The 15,006-nt window shown below is 48.8% G+C and overlaps 1 protein-coding gene across 1 annotated transcript in view; it reads left to right on the top strand.

The window, feature by feature from the left end:
* Positions 1-3,157: 3,157 nt before the first annotated feature.
* The window catches only part of LOC137544105 (NACHT, LRR and PYD domains-containing protein 3-like), a 230,620-nt gene continuing 218,771 nt past the window's right edge, over positions 3,158-15,006 (top strand). The window contains exon 1 of the mRNA XM_068265174.1: positions 3,158-3,221. The gene's annotated coding sequence lies outside the window, so the exon portion shown is untranslated. The remainder of the gene's footprint in view (positions 3,222-15,006) is intronic.

Raw genomic sequence — 15,006 nt, 5'->3', positions numbered from 1 at the left:
ATATATAACTGCCATGTACGGCAGCCCCCTCTCCCATATATAACTGCCATGTACAGCAGCCCCCTCTTCTATATATAACTTCCATGTACAGCAGCCCCTCTCCCATATATAACTTCCATGTACGGCAGCCTTTTCTTCCATATATAACTTCCATGTACGGCAGCCCCCTCTCCCATATATAACTTCCATGTACGGCAGCCCCCTCTCCCATATATAACTTCCATGTATGGCAGCCCCCTCTCCCCTATAAAATGTCTTGTACAGCAGACCCTCTTCCATATATAACTTTCATATCTCTCATAGATAACTTCCATGTACAGCAGCCCCTCTCCCATATATAACTTCCATGTACAGCAGCCTCCTATTCCATAAATAACGTCCATGTACGGCAGCCCCCTCTCCCATATATAACTTCCATGAATGGCAGCCCTCTCTCCCATATATAACTTCCATGTACTGCAGCCCCCACTCCCATATATAACTTCCATGTACGGCAGCCCCTCTCCCACATCCAGTATAACTTGCATGTATGGCAGCCCCTCTCCCATATATAACTTCCATGTACGGCAGCCCCTCTCCCACATAAAGCTTCCATGTACAGCAGCCCCCTCTCCCATATATAACTTCCATGTACAGCAGCCCCATCTCCCATATATAACTTCCATGTACAGGAGCCCCCTCTCCCATATATAACTTCCATGTACGGCAGCCCCTCTCCCATATATAACTTCCATGTACAGCAGCCTCCTATTCCATAAATAACTTCCATGTACGGCAGCCCCCTCTCCCATATATAACTTCCATGAATGGCAGCCCTTTCTCCCATATATAACTTCCATGTACTGCAGCCCCCACTCCCATATATAACTTCCATGTACGGCAGCCCCTCTCCCACATCCAGTATAACTTGCATGTATGGCAGCCCCTCTCCCATATATAACTTCCATGTACGGCAGCCCCTCTCCCACATAAAGCTTCCATGTACAGCAGCCCCCTCTCCCATATATAACTTCCATGTACAGCAGCCCCATCTCCCATATATAACTTCCATGTACAGGAGCCCCCTCTCCCATATATAACTTCCATGTACGGCAGCCCCCTCTCCCATATATAACTTCCATGTACAGCAGCCCCCTCTTCTATATATGACTTCCATGTACGGCAGCCCCCTCTCCCATATACAACTTCCATGTACGGCAGCCCCCTCTACCATATACAACTTCCATGTACGGCAGCCCCCTCTCCCATATATAACTTCCATGGACGGCAGCCCCTCTCCCATATATAACTTTCATGTACAGCAGCCCCTCTCCCATATATGATTTCCATGAACGGCAGCCCCCTCTCCCATATATAACTTCCTTGTACGGCAGCCCCCTCTCCCATATATAACTTCCATGTATGGCAGCCCCCTCTCCCCATGTACAGGTACAGCAAACCGCTTTCTCTTGTGTGACAGCTCCCCCCCCCCCCCATGTATGGCAACCCTTTGTCTCATTTATGGCAGCCCCCTCTCTCATGTACAGCAACCCTCTCCCTTGTACAGCAGCCCCCTCTTTCATGTACAGCAACCCTCTCCCTTGTACAGCAGCCCCCTCTCTCATGTACAGCAACCCTCTCTCATGTACAACAACCCTCTCCCTTGTACAGTAGCCCCCTCTCTTATGTACAGCAACCCTCTCCCTTGTACAGCAGCCCCCTCTTTCATGTACAGCAGCCCCCTCTTTCATGCACAGCAGCCCCCTCTTTCATGTACAGCAACCCTCTCCCTTGAACAGCAGCCCTCTCTCATGTACAGCAACCCTCTCTCCCTTGTACAGCAGCCCCCTCTCTCATGTACAGCAACCCTCTCCCTTGTACATCAGCCCTCTCTCTCATGTACAGCAACCCTCTCCCTTGTACAGCAGCCCCCTCTCTTATGTACAGCAACCCTTTCCCTTGTACAACGTATGCAAAACAAAACTCCTCACCTTGGGTATAAACCAACCATAAGTCGGCCAGCCGGTGCTCAGTGTCATGCAGGTACACCACCCCTGCAAACAATTAGACCACAACGAAATGAAGACACGGCACTCAGGAGCTGTATGCAGCCACAAGCTGTATTGAAGCAGGCAGTACACTACATGTTTCGGGCGGAGCCCTTCATCAAACTTTCCCTTGTACAACAGCCCCCTCTCTCATGTACAGCAACCCTCTCTCATGTACAGCAGCCCCCTCTCTCATGTACAGCAGCGCCCTCTCTCATGTACAGCAACCCTCTCCCTTGTACAGCAGCCCCCTCTCCCTTGTACAGCAGCCCCCTCTCTCATGTACAGCAACCCTCTCCCTTGTACAGCAACCCTCTCCCTTGTACAGCAGCCCCCTCTCATGTACAGCAATCCTCTCCCACGTACAGCAGCTCCCCCTCTCATGTACAGCAACCCCCTCTCTCATGTACAGCAGCCCTCTCCCTTGTACAGCAGCCCCCTCTCATGTACAGCAATCCTCTCTCACGTACAGCAGCCCCCTCTCTCATGTACAGCAGCCCTCTCCCTTGTACAGCAGCCCCCTCTCATGTACAGCAGCCCTCTCCCTTGTACAGCAACCCCCTCCCTTGTACAACAACCCCCTCCCTTGTACAACAACCCCCTCCCTTGTACAGCAACCCCCTCCCTTGTACAACAGCCCTCTCCCATGTGTTGCAGTCACAGCCTCCAGCAGCAGCATTGGAGCAGTAATGCGATGTGTGGAGCTGTTCGTGGTGCTTTTACTCCTATCTCATTGACACACCCCGGCCATCAGAGTGTAATCCCTGCATGATCAGCTTATTAGACGAAATGGACTGTTTCTTCCGTGCGGTGCGCACGAGACGAAGTGACGTCTGCTCAACACTCGCCTCCTTATCATCAATGCTCGTATCATCCTGATCCTATGCTACGCTTGGCTGCCGCTTTCCTTATACTGTGATTGGCTGCCGCATGCCCTATAGTATTATACTGCGCTGTGATTGGCTACCGTATGTCCTAACTGCGCTGTGATTGGCTGCCGCATGCCCCATTCTGCGTTGTGATTGGCTGCTGTATGCCCCATTTTGCGTTGTGATTGGGCGATGCACCCTGATGTGCGCTATGATTGGGTGAAGCAGTCAGAGTGGGCGTGTTTGTCCAGCTGAGGGAGTGTTGGGAATGCGGAAGTGATTTCCTGCCGCGCTGTGACAGGTGTGACTTGCGTGTATCTCTGAGGTGAGCTCGTGTCGCCCCGCCCCCTGCTGACATCATCTCTCCTGTGTGTGGGTGTGGTCAGTGTACCTGTTTTAGGCAGTCAGTGATACAGAAAAAACAAGAAGTTTATACTGCTTTTTTTCTCCTGACGGACTCAAAGCTGCAGCTACTAGGGCACACTCTATGGGCAGGAGCAGGGTTGGGGAGTCTTGCCCATGGACTCCTATTGAATAGGTGCGGGCTTAAAGGGAACCAGAGGCCCCAGAAAAAAAGCTATTATACATACCTGGGGCTTCCTCCAGCCCCATACACACGGATCGCTCCCACACCGCGGTCCTCCGCTTCCTGTATCCGGCGGTACCGGGTCCCGTAGTTTCGACCAGTTGGCGGCAGGACGCAGCCAATTGTCCGCATCACAGGGGTTCCCGGCATACACTTACGCATGCAGCTGCATACTGAGAAGCCGCATGCGTAAGGGTATGGAGGGAGCCCCTGCCGGAAGTGACGGGACCCGGTACCGCCGATACAGGAAGCGGTGGATGGCGGCGTGGGAGCGATCCGTGCGTATGGGGCTGGAAGAAGCCCCAGGTATTTATAAAAGCTTTTTCTGTTTATAAAGAGAGTTCCTCTCTGGTTCCCTTTAAAGTGTAACTGAAGATGTAAAAGATAAAAAAGTTTCACTTACCTGGGGCTTCCACCAGTTCCCTGGAGCCCCCTGTGCCCGTAAAGTTACTAAACGATCCTCCGTTCACCTGACTGACTTTTGGAACTGCCGACTTAGAAGTCAAGTTCCACTGCGCCTACATGGACTTGGCCGCGCCCCCGTTCACAGTCCTGTCTCCTGGCGGGTACTGCGCAGGTGCAGTCGAGATTTTCTAGTGCAGCGCCTGCGCAGGACGTTTCTGGCCACAGGAGCGCTTACGAGGATGTACATGGCAAAGGCCATGCAGGTGCAGTGGACCTCTACTTCTAAGTCCGTGGTTCCAAAAGTCAGCCGCAGCGGGGGAACGGAAGATAACTTTTGGTAACTTTGCGCACACAGGACTGCTGCAGGGGGCTGGCGGAAGCCCCAGGTATGTGAAACTTTTTTTTTAACAACTTCAGTTCCGCTTTTTGAGCCCAGGTGTCCAGTGTCAGAGGCGGAGCCCTTAAGGGGAGGGGGAGGGAACATGCATATTTGGGGCTTCCCTCAAAGTCCTCCACATTCCTGATCTTCCTCTGGTCCGCGGTGTATTGCTCATGTGTGGCACGTCTGTTGTGTTACCGTGACCCGAGCGCTCTGTGCCTGCGCAGTACTACTGTGTGAGCACAGAACACTACCATGTATGGGAACGTGACAGGGGAGAGGACCGGGCCTGTGCTAACTGGAGGACTTTCCGGGACCAATATCAGGAGATCCACCCTCCCTAACGTTACCTGCCCAAACCAAGCCGTGGCCAAATACAACCAGGCCCTTTCAGCAGCCCTAGACATTGCTGCACCCCCCACATTCCGCCCCAGCCGTCCCATCAACCCCCAGCCCTGGCACAATGCACACACTCGCAACCTCCAAAAACAGACACGCACCTATGAACGCAAATGGAGGAAATCCCGCAGCAACTCCGACTTCTTGGCGTACAAGGCCAACCTGCAGCTGTTCTATACCGCATTAACTGATGCTAAACAAAAATACTTTGCTGCCTTGATCGGATCCCAAGCCTCCAACCCTCGGCGCCTCTTCGCCACCTTCAACTCCCTCCTTAACCCCACCACTCCTCCCCCCACCTCCGCCCTCTCAGCCACTGATCTGTCCACCCACTTTACCGACAAAATAGCCAGCATCCGACGGGAAATCTCATGCCTCCACTCCACCACCTCTTCCTCCCCCACCAATACCTATTCCCCACCCTCCACTCACTGCCTTTACTCCTATCACAGAGGACCAAGTCAGCCGTCTCCTAGCCACTTCTCCTGCCACCTCCAGCCCCCTAGACCCTGTGCCATCCAAATGCCTCCGTCCTCACTTCCCTGTTCTGGCTCCTGTCCTCACCACTCTGTTTAACCTCTCCCTCTCCACGGGTACCTTCCCCTCTGACTTCAAACAGGCCACTGTACTTCCCCTACTTAAAAAACCCTCACTAGACCCCTCACTTCCATCCAGCTACCGTCCTATCTCCTTACTCCCTTTTGCATCTAAACTCCTAGAGCGTTTAGTCCACCAACGCATGACCCATTACCTTGACTCCAACTCCCTATTTGATCCCCTACAATCAGGATTTCGGCCAGGCCACTCCACCGAGACTGCCCTCACCAAGGTCGTCAATGACCTCACGCTTGCCAAGGCCGAAGCAAAATACACTATCCTTCTCCTCCTAGACCTCTCATCAGCATTCGACACTGTTGATCACTCCCTGCTACTCCAGTCACTGCAATCTGTGGGTATCCAAGACCGTGCCCTAGCATGGTTTTCCTCCTACCTCTCAAATCGCTCCTTCAAGACCTCCTTCAATGCTTCCTCCTCAACCTCCTTCCCACTTTCAGTTGGGGTCCCCCAAGGCTCTGTTCTTGGTCCCCTGCTGTTCTCCATTTACACCGCCTCCATCGGAAAACTCATCTCCTCTCTGGGTTTCAACTATCACCTATATGCAGATGACACCCAGATTTACCTCCATACCACTGACCTCTCCACCACCACCATGGAGAAGGTATCCTCTGGTCTCTCAGCTATTTCATCGTGGATGTCTGCCAGGTTCCTAAAATTAAACCTGGATAAGACTGAGCTCCTAATCTTCCCGCCCCGTGCTGCTTCACCCCCCACTGACCTCTATGTCACTGTCAATGGCACAATCATTCATCCAACCACACAAGCCCGCTGCCTGGGTGTTACCCTAGACTCGGCCCTCTCCTTCACCTCCCACATCCAAACCGTAGCTAGAGCCTGCTATTTCCACTTACGCAACATCTCCAAGATCCGGCCTTTCCTGACCCCAGACACTACCAAACTCCTTGTCCATGCCCTCATCATCTCCCGCCTGGACTACTGCAACTTCCTCTTGTCAGGCCTTCCTCAAAACCGCATCGCCCCCCTAAAATCCATCATGAACGCAGCAGCCAGACTCATCTACTCCTCCCACCGCTCTGTCTCCACAACTCCCCTACGCAAATCCCTTCATTGGCTTCCAATTCACTTCAGAATCAGCTTCAAGATCCTATGTTTGGCATACAAATCCTTACACAAGTCCTGCCCAACCTACATCTCTGACCTGGTCAGCAGATATACACCTGGCCGCCCACTTCGCTCCTCCAACGACCTCCTCTTAACCACCCCACGCATCTCGCACTCCCATGCCAGACTGCAGGACTTCACCAGAGCTGCTCCTATCCTGTGGAACTCTCTCCCGCTGCCCATCAGGCTCGCTCCCACCTTCAACACCTTCAAAAAAGCACTCAAAACTCACTTCTTCAAGGAGGCCTACATCAACTCAACCCTACCCTAATCCTTTCTGCCAATAACTTCTTGATGCACCCCCTCCTTTTGTGTCACCAGCCCCTCCCTCTAGATTGTAAGCCTTTGGCAGGGCCCTCTTCCCTTGTGTATCATACTTGACTGTGTGCACTTTACCCAGAATTTGGAACTGGTAATTTTCTACCACTACCATTCCAGTTTATGATCTGGCATTGTACTATTATCTGCATTGTGTTGTGTATCTTATTGCTATTACCTGTATTGTTGTATCTATGGTCTGTTACCTGTATTGTTCTGTCAACCCTGTTATCATTGTCTGTAAGCCTATTTATTGTACAGCGCTGCGTAATATGTTGGCGCTATATAAATCTAATAAATAATAATAATAATAATAATCCAGGGCCGGAGGAGGATGACACGGGAGCGACTGGCCTGGAGGAAGCCCCAGGTATGTATATTTTTTTCACCTCCCCGTCATCTCAGGTACACTCTAACCAGTACACTATCCAGCCACATTGATAGCGGCAGTGAGGCCTCTGCAGACTGACATCAGGGCACGACCTATCAGAGGGGGAGCCCCAGAGGCTATAATCATAGCGATGGTCACAGCCTGAAACCATAAAGAGAAACCCCGGAGCATGGTGCTGAGAGTGCGGAGCCTGAAGAGCATGTGGCTAAGAATGTTATCTGCCGTTATGCAGGGAATACACCATGCAATTTCCGTCAGATCGATAGGTCCAATCGATAATTTACAACAGGTCTGATCACCTACTAATAAAGCGTTTAATTGTCTGATCCCTACTGCACAAAATTGGTCGCATTATCGATCGGAAGCTGAGCGGACCTATCAGGAATTATTGATTGGACTCAAGAATCTGAAGGGAAATTGCATGGGGTGTGCCAGGCATAAAGGCCTGAAGAAGAGTCCTTCTATAGACACGAAACAAGCCGACGTTGTTGCCTAAACACAGTACAAAGCCTTCAATCCTAGACCTATTATAATTCATTTGAATATACAAGAAGGTAGTGGCAGGTTGGCACTGCAGTACAATCATGAGGGTGATGAGCTGTGCACTGGTGGCATTTCAGTGTGGACCCCTCCTTTTCACTTTCACTAGCGTGCTCTAGCAACCAGCAACATACATGAAATGGATAAAAGAGATGTAAAGCTGGCACTGCTGTAGATGCTGATTTATTAGTATAAGGCTCCCTGCACACTGCAAATCCGTTTTCCGATTCCGTTTCCGATTCCGATTTTCCTTGAATACATTCAACAGAAAAACGGATCAAAAAACGCAGCATGCAGTTAAGATTAAAAATCTGAATCGGAATCGGATGTAAAAACAGATTAAAAAGCGGAATCGGAATCTGAAATGCATGCAGTGTGCAAGAGGCCTAAGGCTGCTTTCACAGTGAGACGTTACAGGCACACGTTATAGCAGCCTGTAACGCAGCCCAACTCACAGTAATGAAAAATCAATTATTATTATTTATTGTATTTATAAAGCGCCAACATATTACGCAGCGCTGTACATTAATTTAGGTTACAGACAATATTTAGGGGAGACATACAGCAATATGACAATACCTGAATACAAGAAAGACCAGATCACGCAGCACAGTATGCGTACAAGGTAATGCTTAGTCAGTCACTGGATGGGAGCACGGAGATTAGGCAAGTTAGGTTCACTCAAATGCATAGCATGGGTGCACAGTAATGGAGGTGCATGATCAGGTAGGACACAAAAGGAGGAGGACCCTGCCCAAAGGCTTACAATCTAGAGGGAGAGGTAAGGGCACGAATGGTAGGGGACCAGAGTTCAGCTGTGGGTTTAGAGCACTTGTGAGGGGTAGTAGGCCAGAGTGAAAAGGTGAGTTTTGAGGGCCTTCTTGAAGGTGTTGAAGGAGGGGGCTGCCCTAATGGGTGGAGGTAGGGAGTTTCATAGTGTTGGAGCAGCTCTTGAGAAGTCCTGGAGGCGTGCATGGGACTGGGTGATGCGGGGGACGGTTAGGCGAAGTTCATTGGAGGAGCAGAGTGCACGGCTAGGTGTGTACCTCTGAGTAAGATCAGAAATGTAGGTTGGACAGGTTTTGTGGACAGATTTGTAGGTCAGACACAATAACTTGAATCTGATTCTGGATTGGATAGGAAGCCAGTGGAGGGATTCACGAAGGGGAGCCGCTCTGGTGGAGCGATGGGAGGAGTGGATAATTCTGGCTGCCGCATTCATGATGGACTGCAGTGGGGCTATTCGGGTCTTAGGGAGACCAGACAGAAGGGCATTGCAGTAGTCGAGGCGGGAAATTATGAGGGCATGGATGAGGAGTTTGGTGGTGGCAGAGGTCAGGAAAGGGCGAATCTTACAGATGTTACGAAGGTGGAAATTGCAGGACTGTGAGGTTTTGGATGTGGGGAATGAAGGAGAGTGCGGAGTCCAGGGTGACACCTAGACAGCGGGCTTGAGAGGTAGGGCGAATGGTAGTGTGGTTAACAGTGACATGCACATCTGGGAGGTTCGTGGATGGCCGGGGTGGGAAGATCATAAATTCCGTTTTGTCTAGATTTAGTTTCAGGAACCTAGCGGGTCCCTGAATGGGCTGTTCACAGTGCCCACTTTGTGTTACATTGTAATGCTGTGCGTTATCTGCAGCTTTAGCTGCTTTAGACTGTTTGCACATGCTCAGTATTGTGGTATTGTGCTGAGGAGGGGAGAGCCCCCCGGGAGAGCAAGCCACATGGCTAATTAATATTCACTGCACTGTGTGACATGCAGATGTTTACTTCCTGGAGCGGCCGCTGATTGGCTGGCGGGACCGCGTGATGCGGAGTGCTCCGCTCACGTGGTCTCCACCGGCGGCGCATGCGTCAAAAAGTACGCATCACGGACGCATCAAGAGCCGCTTAAAGCGGCTCTATGTAGCGTCCTCTACCACCACCACCATGCGTTGCGTTAGGGGACGTTATGCGACCTTAACGTCCCCTCTAACGCAACGTCGCACTGTGAAAGCAGCCTCAAAGTGTTAGCAAAAAAGGCTGGCACCACACAAAAATAGGAAAATAAAAAAGACTAGCTCTTCACTGAAGTTGTCATTAAAATGGCATAAATGTCAAAAATACATAGGCTATGGCGGCGACAGCTTTTGCAGCTTGAAACAGCGGGCTGTCGCCGCCATAGCCTATGTATTTTTTACATTTATGCCATTTTAACGAAAATTTCAATAAAGAGCTAATCTTTTTATTTTTCTATTTTTGTGTGGTGCCAGCCTTTTTTGCTACCATTTCTACTGGGTCCTGTGGATGCTGGGACTTGAGGCTTGGGCACACGACAGTTCCTACTTATAGATGAGTGCTCCTCCAACCTGCACTTTGAGTTCATTTGTATAAAAGTGTAAAATGCACAAGAGCAAACTTGCAATTTTCAAAAAATGGTGGTACACATACCAGTCGTAGGAGGTACAGTGGTGGTGGTGGGTGCTGGGTAAAATTTACATCTCATTCACAACATAGATGTATGAAGATCCGGCACTGCTTCTAGCTTTAAAAAGAGCTTTATTGCCAGCGGCTCTTTCAACATGCAAAAAAGTTTCCAACAAGTTTCCAACAAGGTAGTCAAGAAATATTCATGCGGTAAAAACATGCAAGGTGCACATACCCGTTGTGGTTAGTGAAGGCTGTGGGGCATGGTGGTAGGAACGGCCCGCCTAACGTCCGTTTCGCTTCAGTAGCGTCTTCAGAGGCAGTGTGGCAATTCACGACTGTCCGTTTCCGGGTTAATTACTGTATGGGGAATCATTTCCGGGTCGCATCGTCGCTTCTACGCGTACCAAAGTACGCATGCTCCCACTAACGTACGCATGAATGCGTAATGACGTCAATGGAGAATGCGCACACTACCGGAACTTCCCTGCGTCGTTTCATGCTTACGTAATTACGCATACAAACATCGATGTACGCATGCAAGCGTATGAACATCGATGGGAGTATGCGAACCATGCTTAAGATTGCCATTTACAAGTCGGATCTAGCAATCTGCTACATGGCCACAAGGTGGCAGCACAAACGGGTATGGGCTGGTGTGTTAACAATTTAAAAAGATAAAATATATAGGGGAATAAATCTGTACATCAAGAGATGCAAAAAGCTCCCACCAAAAAATTGTTGAGGGCTTCATGGAGCTAAGACTGGGCAGTGGCCCCCCGCTGACAGGAATTCGTTTGAGAGAATATTTTCTACTAATTAACATAATCAAACCAAGTCAGAGACCCACGTCCCAATCAGCCCCATTATGGCACTCCCGATGCGCAGAAATCGCCCCTACCCTAAAAACAACAACACTTCCTACAGTAAAGACATACAAATGGACCTACTCTATACTCTCAAGTTTTAAAGCTAAACTATACTCTAAGGATCCAGGAAACATGCCATTTCTATATTTTCGTTCAGGCCTAAAGGGCCCATCGCATCTGTTTTTATGATCCAATTTGATTCCTTTCTTAAGAGTAATCGTTCTCTGTCTCCTCCTCTATGTGGCACTGGCATATGGTCTAAGCCAGCAAAGGTTAGGCAGTTCGCATTGCTTCCGTGAGCCATCCTGACATGCTCTATGAGCCTTGGGCATCCTTTCCCTGAATCCACAGATCTGAAGTGTTCCAACACTCTCGTTTTCATTTCTCTAGTTGTCATACCTATGTAAAACCGGTGACATGGGCACCATATTATATAAACCACGAACTTTGTTTGGCAAGTAAAAAAGTGTTGTACCTTCATGTCCACAGGACCCACTCGTACGTTTCTCCCTCTGCCTAATTGTGGGCAAATTGAGCAATGCCCACATCTGTAATTACCTTTGGTCTGTCCTCTTTCTAGCCAGTTAAGTTCCCTTGGCATCCTGAACTCACTGGAGGTGACTTTATCGCCTATGGTTGGGGCTCGTCTAAAAGTTATCAGGGGTGGCTCTTTGTAAATATCTTTCAGGGATGGATCCTGTTTTATTATATTCCATTTCTCTAAAATATTGCGCCTTATTGCGTCTGCCATTGGATTATAGTCAAATGAGAACACTAACCTCTCTCCTATGTTTTTATTTATTTCTTTCCTCTTTTTCTTTTTCACTATATATTTCCTATCTATCAAGCTGGCTTTTTGTATTGCTATCATCCATCTCACGTCTTCAAATCCCTACCGCATGGCCAGTTTTTACGCCTGCGTAGAAACAATACCACATTTGATGATTTTCTTGAACAAGCAATGGACCTTAGAGCAAAGCTACTAGATAGGGGTTATACTCAGACAGAACTAGACCAAGCAATACAAAAACCCAGCTTGATAGATAGGAAAGATATAGTGAAAAAGAAAAAGAGGAAAGAAATAAATAAAAACATAGGAGAGAGGTTAGTGTTCTCATTTGACTATAATCCAATGGCAGACGCAATAAGGCGCAATATTTTAGAGAAATGGAATATAATAAAACAGGATCCATCCCTGAAAGATATTTACAAAGAGCCACCCCTGATAACTTTTAGACGAGCCCCAACCATAGGCGATAAAGTCACCTCCAGTGAGTTCACGATGCCAAGGGAACTTAACTGGCTAGAAAGAGGACAGACCAAAGGTAATTACAGATGTGGGCATTGCTCAATTTGCCCACAATTAGGCAGAGGGAGAAACGTACGAGTGGGTCCTGTGGACATGAAGGTACAACACTTTTTTACTTGCCAAACAAAGTTCGTGGTTTATATAATATGGTGCCCATGTCACCGGTTTTACATAGGTATGACAACTAGAGAAATGAAAACGAGAGTGTTGGAACACTTCAGATCTGTGGATTCAGGGAAAGGATGCCCAAGGCTCATAGAGCATGTCAGGATGGCTCACGGAAGCAATGCGAACTGCCTAACCTTTGCTGGCTTAGACCATATGCCAGTGCCACATAGAGGAGGAGACAGAGAACGATTACTCTTAAGAAAGGAATCAAATTGGATCATAAAAACAGATGCGATGGGCCCTTTAGGCCTGAACGAAAATATAGAAATGGCATGTTTCCTGGATCCTTAGAGTATAGTTTAGCTTTAAAACTTGAGAGTATAGAGTAGGTCCATTTGTATGTCTTTACTGTAGGAAGTGTTGTTGTTTTTAGGGTAGGGGCGATTTCTGTGCATCGGGAGTGCCATAATGGGGCTGATTGGGACGTGGGTCTCTGACTTGGTTTGATTATGTTAATTAGTAGAAAATATTCTCTCAAACGAATTCCTGTCAGCGGGGGGCCACTGCCCAGTCTTAGCTCCATGAAGCCCTCAACAATTTTTTGGTGGGAGCTTTTTGCATCTCTTGATGTACAGATTTATTCCCCTATATATTTTATCTTTTTAAATTGTTAACACACCAGCCCATACCCGTTTGTGCTGCCACCTTGTGGCCATGTAGCAGATTGCTAGATCCGACTTGTAAATGGCAATCTTAAGCATGGTTCGCATACTCCCATCGATGTTCATACGCTTGCATGCGTACATCGATGTTTGTATGCGTAATTACGTAAGCATGAAACGACGCAGGGAAGTTCCGGTAGTGTGCGCATTCTCCATTGACGTCATTACGCATTCATGCGTACGTTAGTGGGAGCATGCGTACTTTGGTACGCGTAGAAGCGACGATGCGACCCGGAAATGATTCCCCATACAGTATTTAACCCGGAAACGGACAGTCGTGAATTGCCACACTGCCTCTGAAGACGCTACTGAAGCGAAACGGACGTTAGGCGGGCCGTTCCTACCACCATGCCCCACAGCCTTCACTAACCACAACGGGTATGTGCACCTTGCATGTTTTTACCGCATGAATATTTCTTGACTACCTTGTTGGAAACTTGTTGGAAACTTTTTTGCATGTTGAAAGAGCCGCTGGCAATAAAGCTCTTTTTAAAGCTAGAAGCAGTGCCGGATCTTCATACATCTATGTTGTGAATGAGCTTGATATCTTCGTTTCTTGATCCTGAGCACGCTGTGCTGTACATGTGCGGATACCTGGTGTAATCTATGCCTCTTTGTTTTGCAAGCTGTGACATATTTTGAGTGCCGCCGTAGTGCCAGTCGCTGTACTCTCCATTGTTACTAAAAATTTACATCTCCTCTATCGGCAAAGTCATCTCCTCCCGGGGCTTCAAATACCACTTATATGCCGATGATACCCAAATCTATCTCCACACCCCCGATCTCTCCCCTTCCTCTATGAACAAGGTCTCCTCCTGCCTCTCAACCATCTCCTTCTGGATTTCATCTAGGTTCCTGAAGCTTAACCTGGATAAAACTGAGCTCATAATTGAGCTCATAATTGAGCTCATAATTTTTCCGCCCCGCTCTGCACCACCCCTCCCAGATATTCACGTCTCTATCAACAGCACTACCATCCCGAACATGGTCATTCCAGAGCATGGAGATTTCGGCGCAGCCGGCGCCACCATAGGCCGTAATAGGGATTACAGCTATAGCAGCACACAGCGAGTAACTCCGGCGCCGTCACAAGACGGAGCTGAAGTTACTTTTAAAACACGATAATTCGGCTTCCAGCAATTGCTGGAAGCCGAATGATTTCATTCCCCACCATCCATGGCGGCCTGGAGGGGGAATAGTATTTAATACGGCCGGGACTTGTGCAGCAGCAGGATCAGCCATATACCGGCTGTGTCCTGCACCCAAGTCTCCAGCGCCGTTATCTCTTGTACGCCTACCATCCGCCCTACCTCCCAGGCCTGCTGCCTGGGGGTCACCCTACACTCTGCCCTCTCCTTCAGCCCACACATCCAAAATGTTACCAGAACCTGCAACTTCCACCTTCGCAACGTCTCCAAAATCTGCCCCTTTCTGACCCCGGACACTACCAAGCTTCTCATCAGCCCTTATCATCTCCCACCTTGACTACTGCAATGCCCTACTATCTGGCCTCCCCTTAAAATGCATTGCACCCTATCAATCAGTCATGAATGCAGCAGCTAGACTCATCCATCTTTCCCACTGCTCTGCTTCCACTTCTCACCTCTGCGAAGCCCTACACTGGCTCCCCATCTGCTTCAGGATCAGTTTTAAAGAGGAACTCCAGTGAAAATAATGTAGTAAAAAAAGTGCTTCATTTTTTACCATAATTATGTATAAATGATTTAGTCAGTGTTTGGTCATTGTAAAATCTTTCCTCTCCCTGATTTGCATTCTGACATTTATTACATGGAGACATTTTTACTGTGGGCAGGTTATGTAGCTGCTCCTAGCTGTTTTGGCTGTTAGTGACAGCTGTAAGCAGCTATTCCCTGTCTGTGAACATTGTTACATTGTGGCAGTTTGCCCAGAGTACCGCGGTACTCAGAGCTTCTT

Source organism: Hyperolius riggenbachi, chromosome 1 (genome assembly GCF_040937935.1).
Source record: "Hyperolius riggenbachi isolate aHypRig1 chromosome 1, aHypRig1.pri, whole genome shotgun sequence".
Taxonomy (NCBI): Eukaryota; Metazoa; Chordata; class Amphibia; order Anura; family Hyperoliidae; genus Hyperolius; species Hyperolius riggenbachi.
This window is presented reverse-complemented; position numbering and strand designations above follow the sequence as displayed.